The sequence below is a fragment of the Pelecanus crispus genome, chromosome 3 (assembly GCF_030463565.1).
Source record: "Pelecanus crispus isolate bPelCri1 chromosome 3, bPelCri1.pri, whole genome shotgun sequence".
In the NCBI taxonomy this organism is placed as follows: Eukaryota; Metazoa; Chordata; class Aves; order Pelecaniformes; family Pelecanidae; genus Pelecanus; species Pelecanus crispus.
The window spans coordinates 55,933,598-55,950,690 of record NC_134645.1 but is presented as its reverse complement, the minus strand read 5'-3'; positions in this window follow the sequence as shown (position 1 = coordinate 55,950,690).

The window sequence follows — 17,093 nt, the reverse complement described above, 5'->3', positions numbered from 1 at the left end:
GAAGGTGTGGACATCTCAGCTTTTCTGCCTGATTTCAGGCATACGTCTCTGCTGGGACCTGCAGCAGAATTGTCCCATGCCAATAACACCAGTGCTGGTTCCCAGGTCACATAGCACACAAAGCTGACTTGAACTGCCTGCAGGCAAACACAAGTTTCTGTTGAATTAATGCACATGACGTAGGGTCTATGCCAACTTTATGCTTTTACATCGGTTTCAAGGCCAGCCCCAGGATGACAGGTGATATCCAAGCCAGCAGACGGTGGGGGACCTCAGCCAGCACAGATACTGCCAGAAGGTATCTTCAGTACTTTCTGGACAAACCATAACCAGCTGAGCAAGTTTATGCCAGCTCAGCGTTTTGCATCATTTTTAACCCGGCAGTAGAAGCCTTACAGCCACACTGCCGTTGCTCCTGGTAGTGCACGGACACTCCTGTGCATCAGACACATCTGGTGTCTGGGATATGTGTGGCTTCACTTCTTGAGAAACATTGTTTTCTTGAACTCCACAGGCACAAGGAGGATAGCAGGCAGAAATACCGCTATTGAGGACAATACCAAGCAGGAGAGAGCATCTGCTTCAAAGAGTTTGGGCAGGGTAGGTGTGGCTGGGTAGGTAGACCTCAGCAGAAACTCCTTTGCAGGCTGGTCCCGGAGTGGATGTACTCTGCGGTGGTTCACACACAGGTGCTCTGCCGGGCTGATCTGCACTGCCAACAGACTGCGAAGCCATGCCCAATGCAAAACAAATCTGACAGTTACCAAGAAGCGAAAAAATACACTGCAGACTCCCAAATTCTGATCCTGTAACACTTGTGTGTGCTCTTAGATAATTGCAGGTGATAACTGTTAAGAGAAAAGATTTTCAGTAAGTCAGATGACAGCATGCAAGAACTTTGTTTAAACTTCTGTCTGCTCTGTGGTTACCTCAGGTTTTCCAGGAACAGTGAACTCTATGAAAAAATAATCTTAAAAACATAGCCTCTAGATCTGCTAAATAAAACTGCTGCATAGCAAGTGAGAAGCTGAAAAATGTCTGAAAAATTTCAGAACTCCAAAGGAACGAGCCGAGGTTTCCTGAGCAGGTGCTGGGAGTGATCGGTAATGCAGGCTGAGTGCAAGGGTGTGGGAACACCACATCCCCATGGAAGCCCTATGGAGGTGGTGGCAGTATTAGTTCTGTAGTAACAGTCAACGATGCTGCTTTTCAGCATTGCTAATCTGTATCTGAGAGTGACAGCCACTGGATGAGCAGTTGTGCTTCCCCTCACTCCTGCGACCACTTTTGGTCCCCTCCTGGGGACAAAACCTCCCTGCTCCCATGGCATGGCAGCTGGCAGGAGCCTGTGCCCAGGCGGTACCCACAGCACTGCAGAAACACCCGGTGATGCAAACCCCTGCTCTCGCCCTCACAGCTCCCTTTGAGTTCAGTGTGATGTGGTGAATTTTGCTGTTGGAAAGACGTGACTCGGTGCCAGGTGGGCTGATGCGCCTGTGTGTAGGATGCCCTGCAGGGCTTTTGGGCCATCCCTGTGTGTCCTTGTTTTTCTCCTTGATCCTGTGGTCACACTGCCTATGTGTCGTGTCCCCATTCAAGCTCAATGCCTTGCATTCCTCATTTGTCTGCAAACACTCCTCATGATCGAGTTTTTCTAGCCAGGGACCTTTGCCTCAGGTTTTGTCTTGCATCAGGCCTCTATGCACAAAGTGTCACCTTGGCTGCCCCTCGGGAGCAGCCTGTGCCACCTGGCCATGACACGGCCTGGCCACCACCTGCTGCCACTGGTGTGGCGCTGCTGAACCTCACCCAGCCTTGGCTGAAAGCGCGCGCGCACACACGAACACACATACACACATATACACATACACACAGATAATTAGTTTATTTCTCTGAGAAAACTGAGTGGTAAAGGGAAACCCACTTCCAGCAGGAGAGCATCAGCTGCATGCGTGACCTCAGTCACCGTGTCATGGACACTGCAGCAGCAGACAGTAAGATGCTGGGTGCTATCTGGGACAGCAGCTTCCCTGCCACGTCTCTGATGTCATTTTTCCCTGCATGGGAGGCCAGCTTCTTTGGAAATACTGCCTCCAGCGACAGCACTGGAGACACCCTGTGGACACTCATGGTGAAGACAGACTTTTGCTACCCTGGGGTCATGGCCTGCTGTGCTGTCCCCAGGGAGGACTGGGGGACGAGGATGCCTCCTGCCTCCTTAGCCAACCAGGAATCCCTTCTCCTCTCCAGCCCTTTGGTGAGGATCTAACCCAGGCCATTCTCTTCTGGCAGCCTTCAGAGGTGTCTCCAAAACTCACTCAGCTTCTCTACAGCTTCTCTACATCTGCAAAACATGGGAGGAGTTCAAGGCTGCAGCAGCAGGGAAAAGGACCTCTGGATGCCAGCGTGAGCTGTGTTAGTGAGGATGGAGCCCTGTGTGGCTGCTGTGGCTCTGGAGCAGGTGGCACAGTGGTGCCTCTGCCCTCACTCGCTCATGCGGACTCACAGCAGGAGGTGGAAGTGATGGTAAACGCAGAGCTAGGCACAGTGAGTTGTCCAGGGCGGCCACCACTTTCTCCCCTGCCCCTGCCCCCTGACTGGTTCCAGCTCTTCCAAGTCTCCTCAGAGCAGTGGGGCCACCAGAGGAACTCAGCAGGTCTCCCACGAGGACCTGGCCCTGCATGATCATTGCACCAGCTAATCTGTTCCCTCTCCTTTCTCTCTGCTCCTGCTTTGCACACCTTTCCATTTGCCCAGCTCACATGGTTTAATAGTGTTTTAAACAGATCTTTGCTCCACAAGCTGCTCTTTGCTCTCAGCAAGGCGTCTGACAGCCAAACCTGCCTTCAGGCAGGGAGAGAGGCAGAAGCAGCAACAAATACCAGCACGAGACAAGAAGAAACTGAGGAGACCTGGTGAGGGTGAGTGGAGCCAGCCAGCCAGCCCACACCAGAGCAAACCAGCAGCAGACAGTGCCATTCTTCTTCCAATCTCTTTCCCATTACCATTCTCATCCCCTCCCAAACAGACTGCCCCGGTTGCTCTTAACCCCCTGCCCCCAGTTTTGCTGGTTTTACAGTGGTATTTGGTATCTGTGGTATGCTGGCCTCCATATTTCTACCTGGGTCAGCAATTCCTTTAAGCTACTGCTTCTCTTTCATCATATACTTAATGCTTCTCTTTTTTGCCATTTCTCATGTTTTCACCTTATAAATTCTCATGCAGTTATTCTGTTTGTGTAGGTACAGGTCAGGGTTGGCTTTTTGCCTGCATGCCTCAACAAAGCAAGCTAGCCATGGCAGCCTGGAGGTGAGTGTGGGTTAGTCTAGCTCAGGTATTGTTAGCATAACCATCTCGATGGGCAGCGTGGCAGTTAGACCCAAGGCCTGGTGAAAAAAACTGGCTTGGTACCACCACAGCAGGCAATTGACAGGAATTATTTTGTTATTTGGCACTAACAGGTTTTTGCACACACATACAATATTTTCTGATAAAGGCATAAGAAAGCAGAGCTGAATTTACACAAATGCAGGTTGATTTGGTTTCCCAGCAGCAGTGAGGGGAATGGCTTAGCACAGGTAAGGTAGGCAGCAGTTGCTTGGAGCTTTGCAGGGAAAAGGAAACACAGAATCGTCACAGACTAGTTGAGGCTGGAAGGGCCCTCTGGAGGTCATCTAGTCCAAACCTTCTGCTCAAGTAAGGCCACCTAAAGCCAGTTGCCCAGGACCATGCCCAGATGGCTTTTGAATATCTCCAAGGATGGACACACCACAACCTCCCTGGGCAACCTGTGCCAGTGCTCGGTCACCCTCACAGTAAAGAAGTGTCTCCTGATGTTCAGAAGGAACCTGTTGCATTTCAGTTTGTTCCCATTGCCTCTTAAAACATACTTCAGAAAGTGCTTTAATCCCCTCCTGGCAAAAAAATATGCATCCTCTGTACACAGAAGGCTGGACAGGCTCTGAGTCAATGAATCTCTAAAACACTCTTGGCACAGTACGAACTAACAGGGATCACAGCTGGGACTGTGGTTGCAAGGTCCTAGGCCTCTGTATGTAGGTCACAAGGCCAATGTTTCCCCCTGGACTGATGGCTTTCTGGAACAGAAGAGTAACAGGAGCAGGGTTTTCTCATATTGTACACAGTGTTTATTCAAGTTTATTGATTTGTCCAGGAGAAGACTGGAATTGCCGAAGGTTCATCCCCAGCAGAGGGAAAATTGAGGTGGAGCAAAATAAAATGAGAATAAAGCATGATGTCATGGGAAAACCAAGGGAGAAACTTCCCTGAATATAGAAAAATCAGCCAAGGATTAGCTGGGAAGACCATGGGCTTCCAGAAGATAAACAAGAGGCTTCCTTACTGAAAGCTGACCTATTGCTTAGCTAGTGCCACCTCTCTGAGCAAAAGCTGTTACCAGGAAAAATGTGATTGGGGTGTTTCTGGTACTTTAGAATAAATTACCATCTAAATCATATTGCTGAAAGAAAGGGTGAGAGAGAGAGAGTTTTTCCCACATTAGTTGTGCCAGGTTGTACCCTATCTGGTACAAAATTGTCAGCCATCCCTTTGAAAAATGATTTTGAAGAGGATGGAGACCAGTGAAGATGCCTTTAAGTCCTTACCAAGCTGGGATGAGAGATGGGAGGGTGAAAGCCAGACCTGCAAAACATGAGGTGCGTGACAGACAGCCTTCCTTGGTGCACAAACTGCTCCAACATGTGCATCACCTTGCACGCTTGCTATGCCAGCCTGTGATGGATGGGCAGCAGGGCTGGAATGGGCTCCACTCCCCCTCACCCCCATGGGAAGGCGGTGAGGCCCTGTCCTGGTTTCGTCTGGGATAGAGTTCGTTTTCTTCCTAGGAGCTGACATAGTGCTGTGTTTTGGATTTAGTTTGAGAATAATGTTGATAACACACTGATGTTTTAGTTGTTGCTAAGTAGTGCTTAACACTAGTCAAGGACTTGTTCAGCTTCCCGTGCTCTGCCAAGTGCACAAGAAACTGGGAAGGGGCACAGCCAAGATAGTTGGTCCAGACTGAGCAAAGGGGTATTCCATACCATATGATGTCATGCTCAGTATATAAACTGGGGGGAGTCGGCCAGGAGGCTGTGATCGCTGCTCGGGGACTGGCTGGGTATCGGTTGGTGGGTGGTGAGCAATTGCATTGTGCATCACTCATTTTGTATAATACTATTATTATTATCATTTTCCCTTCCTTTTCTGTCCTATTAAACTGTCTTTATCTCAACCCACGAATTTTACTTTTTTTTCTGATTCTTTCCCCCATCCCAATGGGGAGCAGGGGATTGAGCAAACAGCTGTGTGGTGTTTAGCTGCCTGCCGGATTAAACCACAGCAGTCCTTTTTGGTGCCGAACGTGGGGCACAAAGGATTTGAAATAACAACAGGTCTGACCAGAGCATGTTAAAACAAATGTGTGATAAGCATTCATTATATTAGTTTAATAGTCACTGGTTGCAATGTGGGTTCATTTGCTCTCAGAGTTTTGCTTGTTCAGAGTTGTGCTATGTAATACCTTGACATATGCATTCCCTGTGTTGCTGTTTATCACCTCTGGGAGCTGGATTAAAGTTATCGCTTTACTGTACTGTGTAACACTGGCTTATGGTATGATAAAATTATCGGTCATGAGATTGTACTCAGCACTGCCGTCATTCCCGTACTTTGGGAGCTTAGGCAGCCATTTCTTGGAAACTATTAATAATTACACTTTTTACCTCTTCTCCTCAGAGAACCAATCTATGGGGGAGACAGAAGGGGACACTTTCCCCTGCTCCTTCACCATCCCTTTCTCCTTCAGGCTAGTTACAACAGCTCTTGAGAATTTTGAATACCCTTGGATGTTCAAACCAGCATGCTCCTACTGCTATGTCTCCTGAATGCGGGTCAGGTCTTGTTTAGGGTTAAACAACTATTTAAGAATATCATCCAGAGATCAATCCCTGTGACAGGCACTGCAGCCACTCCAACCCCTGCAACAGGCACTGAGGCTACTCAAACCCCAGTGACAGGCAATGCAGTTACTCAAAACCCCACAATATGCACTGCAACTACTCCAACCTCTGTGACAGGCACTGCAGTGACTCTAACTGTAGTGACAAACACTGCAGCTACTCAAACTCCAGTGACAGGCACTGTGGCTGAACTAGAGAACCATCCCATGCCAGTATCAGTCACCCCTATACACAAGAAGAAATACACAAGAAGATCGGCTCATTTAGTAAGGGATGAAGATGAACCAGGGCCATCATGAGAAGAGGAGGAAGAGGCAGAACCCATAAATGAGGTGGTAATCACACAATCCCTATGCCTGAGTGAACTGCGAGATATGCAAAAAGATTTTAGTCATCATTCAGGTGAGCACATCATCACCTGGCTGCTCTGATGCTGGGAAAATGGGGCCAGTAGCCTGGAATTAGAGGGTAGGGAAGCCAAGCAGCTGGGATCCCTTTCTAGGGAAGGGGGCATTGATAAAGCAATTGGAAAAGGGGCACAAGCCCTCAGCCTCTGGAGGGCTTGAAGCAAAGGTATCCCTTTAAGGAAAATGTTATGCATCACCCATGCAAGCAGACCACTATGGAGAGAGGTATCCAGTACCTGAGAGAATTAGCTGAGCTGGAGGTGATTTCTGATGACCTGGACAAAGAGCACTTATCAAAAGATCCAGATAAAAACCAGTGCACACAATCCATGTGGCAGAAGCTTGTACAGAGCTCCCCCTCATCGTATGCCAACTCATTGGCAGTAATGATCTGGGAAGATGGAGAGGGACCAATGGCGGATGAATTGGCTGGCCAACTCCAGCAATACAAAGAAAGTCTCTCTTCCTCCCTCGTCTTGGCTGTGGACAAACTGTCCCAGAAGGCCCAGCAACTCAAAGAGGATATGTCCTACTCCCAACCTGTACAGACCAGTATCTCAGCCATTAGGAGGAAGCGCCCCTCTAACCAAGAGAGAGGATATAGTGGGTGCGCACCATGGGCCACCCTGTGGTTTTACCTGCGTGACCACGGAGAGGACCTAAGGAAGTGGGAGAGGACCTAAGGAAGTGGGATGGAAAATCTACCCCAACCTTAGAGGCACAGGTATGTGACTTGCAAGGGAAAACAATCACAGAAGGGGCTTCTTCCAGGAAAATTGCTGCTCCAGTTTCCAGTGGGCAGTTCCCCAGACAGAGCACAAGGGCTGATCTTACTCCTGATCTCAATAAAGGGACTTGTGATTTCGTATTTACAAGTAGTGAACAACCAAATACTATAACCAGGACTAGAGGGGTCCTGCCTCCAGCCAGGTGGAGGAAAGGGACCACCGGGTTTACTCGACTGTGTGGATTCGATGGCCTGGCACATCAGACCCACAGGAGTATAAGGCTCTAGTGGCCACTGGTGCACAGTGGCCATCAAGTTAGGAAGGGGCAGAACCCATCTGCATTTCTCAAGCAACAGGGGGATCCCAACAGCCCGCTGTATTGGAGGCTGAAGCGAGCCTAACTGGGAATGAATGGCAGAAGCACCCCATTGTGACTGGCCCAGGGGCTCTGTGCATCCTTGGCATAGACTACCTCAGGAGAGGGTATTTCAAGGACCCAAAAAGGTACTGGTGGGCTTTTGGTATAGCTGCCTTGGGGACAGAGGAAATTAAATGGCTGTCTACCTTGCCTGGTCTCTTGAAGGACCCTTCTATTGTGGGATTGCTGAGGGTGGAAGAACAACAGGTACCGATCGTTACCACAACAGTGCACTGGCGGCAATACCGCACCAACCGAGACTCCCTGATTCCCATCCATAAGCTGATTTGTCAACTGGAGAGACACGGAGTGATCGGCAAGACTCGCTCACCCTTTAACAGTCCCACACGGCCAGTGCAAAAATCTAATGGAGAGTGGAGACTAACAGTACGCTATCATGGTCTGAATGAAGTCACACCACTGCTGAGTGCTGCCATGCTGGACATGCTACAACTTCAGTATGAACTGGAGTCAAAGGCAGCCAAGTGGCATGCCACAATTGATATTGCTAATCCATTTTTCTCAATCACATTGGCAGCAGAGTGCAAGGCACAGTTTGCTTTCACTTGGAGGGGCGTTCAGTACACCTGGAACCGACTGCCCCAGGGGTGGAAACACAGCCCCACCATTTGCCATGGGCAGACCCAGATGGCACTGGAACAGGGTGAAGCTCTGGAACACCTGCAGTACATTGATGACATCATCGTATGGGGCAACAGAGCAGGAGAGGTTTTTGAGAAAGGGAAGAAAATATTCCAAATCCTTCTGAAAGCCAGTTTGCCATCAAACAGAATAAGGTCAAGGGACCTGCCCAGGAGAACCAGTTTTTAGGAATAAAATGGCAAGATGGACGTTGTCAGATCCCAATGGATGTGACCAACAAAATAACAGCTATGTCCCCACCAACTAGCAAAAAGGAAACACAAGCTTTCTTAGGTGTTATGTGTTTTTTGAGAATGCATATTCCAAATTACAGTCTGATTGTAAGCCCTCTTTACCAGGTGACTTGGAAGAAGAATGATTTCACATGGGTCCCTGAGCAGCAACAAGCCTTTGAACAAATTAAATGGGAGATGATAGTTTATGCAGTATCTCTTGGGCCAGTCCAGGCAGGGCAAGATGTAAAGAATGTGCTCTACACCTCAGCTGGGGAGAATGGCCCTACTTGGAGCCTCTGGCAGAAAGCACCAGGGGAGACTCGAGGTTGACCCCTAGGGTTTTGGAGTCGAGGATACAGAGGATCCAAGGCCTGTTATACTCCAACTGAGAAAGAGGTATGGGTGACATATGAAGTGGTTCAAGCTGCTTCAGAAGTGCTTGGTACCGAAGCACAGCTCCTGCTGTCACCCTGACTGCCGTTGCTGGGCTGGATGTTCAAAGGGAGGGTCCCCTCTAGACATCATGCAACTGATGCTACGTGGAGTAAGTGGATCGCAGTGATCACACAACGGGCTCAAATAGGAAACCCCAGTCACCCAGGAATCTTGGAAGCAATCATGGACTAGTCAGAAGGCAAAGATTTTGGAATATTGCCAGAGGAGGAGGTGACGTGCTGAAGAGGCCTCACTGTATAATAAATTGCCAGAAAATGAGAAGCAATATGCCCTGTTCACTGATGGGTCCTGTCGTCTTGTGGGAAAACATCAGAGGTGGAAAGCTGCTGTATGGAGTCCTATACGACAAGTCACAGAAACTGCTGAAGAAGGGGAGTCGAGTCAGTTTGCAGAGGTGGAAGCCATCCAGCTGGCTTTAGATATTGCTGAATGAGAAAAATGGTGAGTCCTTTATCTCTAGACTGACTCATGGATGGTGGCAAATGCCCTGCGGGGGTGGTTGCAGCAAAGGAAGCAGAACAGCTAGCAGTGCGGGGAAAACCCATCTGGGCTGCTGCATTGTGGCAAGATATTGCTGCCCAGGAAGAGAACCTGGTTGTAAAAGTTCATCACGTAGATGCTCACGTACCCAGGAGTCGGGCCACTGAAGGACATCAAAATAACCGTCAGGTGGTTCAGGCCGCTAAGATTGAAGTGGCTCAGGTGGATCTGGACTGGCAACCTAAGGGTGAATTATTTATAGCTCAGTGGGCCCATGACACCTCAGGCCATCAAGGAAGAGATGCAACATATAGATGGGCTTGTGATTGAGTGGTGGACTTGCCCATGGATACTATTGCACAGGTTATCCATGAATGTGAAACATGCACTGCAATCAAACAGACTGAGCAGTTAAAGCCTTTCTGGTATGGAGGACGATGGCTGAAATATAAATATGGAGAGGCCTGCCAGATTGATTATATCACACTCCCACAAACCCGCCAAGGCAAGTGCCATGTGCTTACAATGGTGGAAGCAACCACTGGATGGCTGGAAATGTATCCCGTGCCCCATGCCACCACCTGAACACCATCCTGGGCCTTGAAAAGCAAGTGCTATGGTGACATGGCACCCTAGAAAGAATTGAGTCAGACAACGGGACTAATTTCTGAAACAGCCTCATAGACACCTGGGCCAAAGAGCATGGCATTGAGTGAGTATATTACATCCCTTATCATGCACCAGCCTCTGGGAAGATGGAATGATACAATGCACTACTAAAGACTACCCTGAGAGCAATGGGTGGTGGGATATTTAAACATTGGGATACGCATTTAGCAAAAGCCACCTGGTTAGTCAACACTAAGGGATCTGCCAATGGAGCTGGTCCTGCCCAATCAAAACTTTTACGTACCATAGAAGGGGATAAAGCCCTTGTAGTGCACATAAGAAATATGCTGGGAAGACAGTCTGGGTTACTCCTGCCAGAGGCAAAGGCAAACCCATTCATGGGATTGCTTTTGCTCAAGGACCTGGGTGCACTTGGTGGGTAATGCGAAAGGATGGGGAAGTCCGATGTGTACCTCAAGGGGATTTGGTTTTGGGTGAAAATAGCCAATGATTTGAATTGTATGAAGTTAATTGCTATATAACACTGTATGTCATCTCTTCTACGGTTGCTACATGCCATATGAGCGGTACTACAGTAAGAATCACCCAGATGAATGAAGAATGAACTTTAATAAAACTGAGCAAAGTCCAGCAGTGATGGAACCAGAACTGGCTTCAACATGCAACCAATATCACACACCATCTCTCCTGCCCTGAAAGTCTGTTATGACAGATGGAGCCCAAAGTCATGGACTAAATGAACTCAATGGACATTTTAGAGGCATGGCCCACAGACTAAGGGAATGATATCTGTGTGTATATATCAAAAGAAAGGAAAAGTGGTGGTGATTAATTGGAATTTATTGGAAAGGGTAACGCCTGAGCATGACGTAGATAGTATAGAATAAGGGGTGGATACTGTCCTGGTTTCATCTGGGATAGAATTCATTTTCTTCCTAGGAGCTGGCATAGTGCTGTGTTTTGGATTTAGTTTGAGAATAATGCTGATAACACACTGATGTTTTAGTTATTGGTAAGTACTGCTTATGCTAGTCAAGGACTTGTTCAGTTTCCCATGCTCTGCCAAGTGCACAAGAAACTGGGAAGGGGCACAGCCAAGATAGTTGGTCCAGACTGAGCAAAGGGGTATTCCATATCATATGATGTCATGCTCAGTATATAAACTGGGGGGAGTTGGCCAGGAGGCTGCAATCTCTGCTCGGGGACTGGCTGGGTATTGGCTGGTGGGTGGTGAGCAATTGCATTGTGCATCACTCATTTTGTATAATACTATTACTATTATTATTATCATTTTCCCTTCCTTTTCTGTCCTATTAAACTGTCTTTATCTCAACCCACGAATTTTACTTTTTTTTCTGATTCTTTCCCCCATCCCAATGGGGAGCAGGGGATTGAGCAAACAGCTGTGTGGTGTTTAGCTGCCTACCGGGTTAAACCCAACAGGTCTGCAGCCCTGCTGAAGATGAGGTCCATGCTCATGCATTATCACTGTGCAGGAGCATAAATGTCTCCTTGGCTCCACTGGCCCAGGCATGGTTTGTTGTTGTATACAATGCTGAAGGAGAGCAGTTATTTGAGGGGTCAGGACTGCACCAGCAGCTGTGCTGATGCATATATGGAAATGATAGGGTAAAGTTGCTGTTTTCATGTATTAAACAACCCCAAAGGAAATCCCTTTTGCTTTTCTTCAGCTATCATTTTGCTAAAAATACCATATGAACTAATCTTCTAAATAACCTTTTCACAAAGCTCATCTTTGGATTAATCTCCTAAATCTAAGTTTCAAGAAGCTAGCAGTTAGTCCAGTAACTGTTTGTTCACTGAAACGGGTTCATTTCCCATGTCCTCATCTCAGCATGGAGGAGCAGATAAGTGGGACTGGAAGGACTGGCTGCCCTGGAGGACTGATGGTGGGCCTGCTCCCAGGGAAGGCCACCCATCATGGCAGTACATGGCACTGCCCCAGACTTTCCAAGACCTCCCAATTCCCTATTCCACTGCAGCTGGCCAGCATGGAGCTGGGCGGGGAGCTGTGGTCCCATCCCTTCTCTGTGGCTGATGATATCCCTTCATCATTCAGTAGCCCCAGCTCTTGGCGACTGCACAGCTACAAGGGCTGAGTCAAGGGTTGCACACCTTCTGCTGAGACCAGCTGCCAAGGGGAGCAACCTCACGGTAGGAAGAACACTGTTGTCTTTTGCAGATCATGCCTTCCAGTTCCTGGTGCCCAGGGTTTTCCACCTGCTCCCACCATACTTTGCATCATGGTGGCACTGCCAGGGTCCACCTGTTCGAGTTTCCTCATCACTGCACTCCCCTTACTAGGGTCCTCTGTTAAGGTGTGTGCTTGGTCTGCAGACCCTGATGACTGAAAGCTCAGCCTACAAATACAGCAACCACCTCAATGACTCCCTCTGCCATCTGCATTATTTTGTCTAGTCCAGCTTCCCAAGATGCAGGCGTTATAGTTTCCATCCAGTCACTGTAGGGTTGTTTCATGGGAAAATAGATATGAATGATGCAGCTTCTTCAGAAGCATTCAGCTTGAACTGGCCTTAGTTTCAGCTCATCTGGTTGCTCAGGATTTCAGGATCTCAGACCAATGTAAACAATTCCTTGATTTTCAAATACTTGTTGAGTCATTCTTGTTTTGCGTCTCCACATCAGATATTTACATCTTTGTATTTTTTTCTTATGTACACTCAGGAACATTTACTAAGGAAGGGAAAATATAACAAATCCTGTGTGATAAAAGTGCTGACATTTAAAAGCCAATAAATGTTAAAACAACTGAAAGTACTGAGCAATTGAAGTGCCTTGTGGTAGGGCCACATATCCAAAAATGCCCATTTTAAGTAGTGTGCTAGGTGCTAGAGTGTGAACAGCGAGCGAGTATGCCCAACTAAGTGGCCTGGTCTCTCTTCCTATTAATAAAGCATACTAATCAAGCAAGAGGTGAGAACACATCTGTAAAGAATTCCTTGGGGTTGGTATTTTGCAGTTAGGACAAAGGACACAATGTTATAGCAGAGATGAAGTACAAAAGCAGAATCAACTATAAATAGACTGTTACCACTAAGGGCTTCCAAAAACAACGACAGGGAGATTAGAGAAAGGCACTGAGAAATTACTAGTTCCCATCCTCCTTCCAGGATGCGTCAAACTTTTGCTGGTGCATTTGGAGTGCACTGGTTCTCTGCTGCTGCTCTGAATTTACCCTGCTCCTGCAGCCTTTTTTATTTTCTGCAGAGCTGTATCTCAGTTCTTTTTCAGTGGTAGTTAAAAAAAAAAAAAAAAAAAAGGTTATTATCTTGGAAAGCCAGAAACAGGAATTTTCTGAAACGAAATAATTTTTCACATAAATATAAGATGTATATTAGTTCTCCCATGTGGAGTTTGATCAGCTAGCTATTCAGGCTCATGAGGTATTTTGAACCTGAATTGTCTTCTATACTGAGTCATGCTGCTTCTACCCAAAGCTGTCCATAAGACGGACAGTGGTGGTCTAGGAGAATTGCTCTATTACCTTCTTCTAATATATATGAATGCTAACATTTTTGTTACACTGACGAGCTTAGTGGTCTTCAAAGATCCTAAGAATTCTCAGAAATAGAAATGATGCAATAGAAAGGGCACATAAATGGTATGAAAGTAGATAAAAAGACTAATGTTAGAAACTCTGCAAGGGTTTTCGTGTTGGTTTTTTTGTTTGTTTGTTTTTTAATGAAAGCCCTGCTTCAGAAACAGCTAGGGAAGCAGGCAGCTAGTGAGTGGCACCCCCAGAAGTCTTCATTGCACTGATACTATCCTTGATATGGTTTAAATGTTTCACCTTTATTCTCACAAAATGGGGCTGGAAACTGTCACGTAAAGCTCTTCTCTTAGGATTTAGAAATGTTTGCTTCCAAACTTGATGGAAACTGAGTCACAGGAGAGGGACGTGCAACCATGAGAAATCACAAACGAAACCGATGTGATTTCCCCCATCTTTCCAGGCAGGACTTGAGGCAGGTGAAGGTGAGAGAGAAAGCAAGCTTGTGATTCACAGCTGTCTGATAACACAGGGGATGTTTTTGTTTTATCAGGCCTTTTACACCCATCTCTGGAAATATCCCTTGTTCGTTCCATTGTGTAAAATAGCCTTTGGTGAACTTGGCTTGTCTTATCTCATGGCCAAAATGCTTAGTTATTTGAAGTCATTAGCAAGGGTCCTGACAAACTTGCTGTGGGATTATGGCATATTTATCTGAACAGGAAAGCAGAGCCTGGTGCAGCCTCCCTGCTTGACCGGGTGAAGAGGAAAAGGATGAGGGAAGCCACATATGGACTACAAAAATGTGTGTGTAGGAACCCCTTTTCCTCTGGCTGCCCTTCCTTCAGCTGGCCTTGGAGAAGCTGATGAGCCCTTTCAGTTACTCCCTATTCTCCTACTGAGCTGAAATCCTGACGAGCAGGTGTTCCCAGACATGCTTGGACAGCCACAGGTTTCTGCTGCTTTCCTGTTGTGGTTTAACCCCAACCGGCAACTAAGCACCATGCAGCCACTCACTCACCCTCCCTGCAGTGGGATGGGGGATAGAATCAGAAGGGTAAAAGTAAGAAAACTCATGGGTTGAGATAAACAGTTTAATAATGGAAATAAAATAACAACAACAACAACAACAATAACAACAACAGTGATGATGATGATGATGATGATGATGATAACAATAACAATAACAATAATAATAATAATAATAATAATAAAATGGTGAGAAGGAAAACAACAAGAAGAAGAACAAAACCCAGGGGGGAAAAAAACCCAAACAAGTGATGCAACCACTCACCACCCACCAACTGATGCCCAGCCCACCCCCGAGCAGCGATCGCTGCCCCCTGGCCAACTCCCCCCAGTTTATATACTGAGCATGATGTCATATGGTATGGAATAGCCCTTTGGCCAGGTTGGATCAACTGTCCTGGCTGTGCTCCCTCCCAGCCTCTTGTGCACTTGGCAGAGCATGGGAAACTGAAAAATTCCTTGACTAATGTCAGTACTACTTAGCAACAACTAAAACATCAGTGTGTTATCAACATTATTCTCATCTTAAATCCAAAACACAGCACTGTGTCAGCTACTAGGAAGAAAATTAACTCTATCCCAGCCAAAACCAGGACATTTCTCTAAGTAGGATTAAAGTCAGTGGGGAACAGACACTGGCTATCCACGGGCACCCAAATGTGTGGCACCTGATCTCCTCCAACAGGCAAAGAGGAACAGTGTGCAAGCACCATGGTGGCAAAACAGCACTGGATTTGGGTAAGAAAACACAGACCCACCAGGATCCCATTTGCCTTGTGGCAGAGGATGCTTCGACCCCAGAGAGCACGTGCTAGGAGAGGTGTGGGGCAAGAGGGCAGCAGGGAGGGAACTCTTGCTGCTGGTTGTGGTGGGGATGAGCCTGTGGGAGCCCCAGGGGCTGCGAGCATCTAAACCCTGTGTGCCTCTCACCCTCTGCACCGGAGCAGCAGGAGGAAAAGCTAAGGGTGTGAGAATGAGCACAGGCTGCGGGTGGAGGATAGCTTCCTCCCTTGCTGCAAGTTTTTTACCTCCATGTGCTCAAAACAAGAGAGATATGGGCTGTCTCAGATGTGGTCACTACTGGTCTGATTTGAGGTTTTATTTTCTCTCCTGTGAGGAGAGAAACAGGAACCTCTTTGATCCTGTTTTGCTTTTCCTTTCACTCTCTGCTTTTTTTCTTCCTTGTTTGGATTTTCCCTTCTCTCCTGTGTCCCCATTTTCCTCTGCTGTTTCAGCTGCTGTCCTAGTGATGAGTACAGACCCTCCTGGTTGTTGTACTCTACAGTTCCTAGAACTACATTTATTTATATTTGTTCTTGGAACCAAGATAGTAAAAACAACCTAAAGGCCATGGAAATAGTGAAGGAGGGGAGTATAATGCATTGTGCATTGCTTTCATGGATTGCCAAAAGGTGGAAACCCTGTTGATTGGAATTGACTTTTCCCATGTCTCAAATTTAGCCTGCAGCTCGCTAAGTTGATCTGGAGGCCTGGGAAAGGACAGACTCCATTGAGCAGAGTTGCCACCTTCCGCAAAGAAAAAGAGGAAATCTGGAAGAAAAAGGGGGAGATAAAAGAAGAAGATGAAAGTGGGTGGTGGGAAGGATTAATAAAGCGAAGAGAAAAGAACAGCAGCAGCAGCAACAAAAACCAAAGCACAGGAACTGTCAGAGAAAAAGCTGCACATGATTTAGTGTCCTGACTTGGAATGTGATTATACCATGTGTGGTAGAGGGGAACGTAAACATCTCTAGTTGCCCTAAAAGAGATCTCTCTCTGATCTTAAACAATCCACTATTGATTTAGCCTCCAAAACTGAGCTCATATATACTTTCCAGCTTGGTTTCTTAACAAGATACGTTGTAACAACGTGACCTCTATGGACATGCGGTGTTTCTGGGGCTGGCATCGGGCTTCTGCACTGCAGCGTGGAAGAGCAATGGTTTTTGCAACGCAGATCCAAACCCCAGAATGCAGCTGGAAGATGCATGAAAGGTGAAGTGAGTGGTGAAGAATGGTGAAGGGCTGTGCCATCTTCTGCTGTGAACCAAGCTTTGCCATTAAGATCTGCGCAATGTGCTTCCAGCTACTGCTGCCAGGTGCCTTCTGGCAGTCTCTGCTGTGAGGTCACCAGTTAGCAAATAGACAATCCCCAGATGCAGAGCTCTAGAGAACCCTGCCCCTTCTCATGGCATGGAGACCAGGAGAAAAGACTAGTGTAGGCAGTCTCCTGGCCCTAGGATGGTGTGATGCTTACGGGTTTGCACCCCTGCTGCTTAGGGCTGTCTAGTCTATAACAGATTTGTCTGGGGGATGAGTATGTGGTGCAAAATAAAGCAGCATCAAGCAGTGAGATAACAGGCAGGGTGGATGATCAATGCCCAAACTTGTTCACAGGCCCTCTTTTATTTAGCAAGAAGCACGTGTCTGTAGGAGATCATAAACCTAGGTCATGCTTTTCTGCATAACTTTATCATGGAAATGGTGTTGTTACACAGGATGGTGCCCTCCGGTGTCTGCAGACTGGCTGATGTCACTGCCCCACTGCTTATAG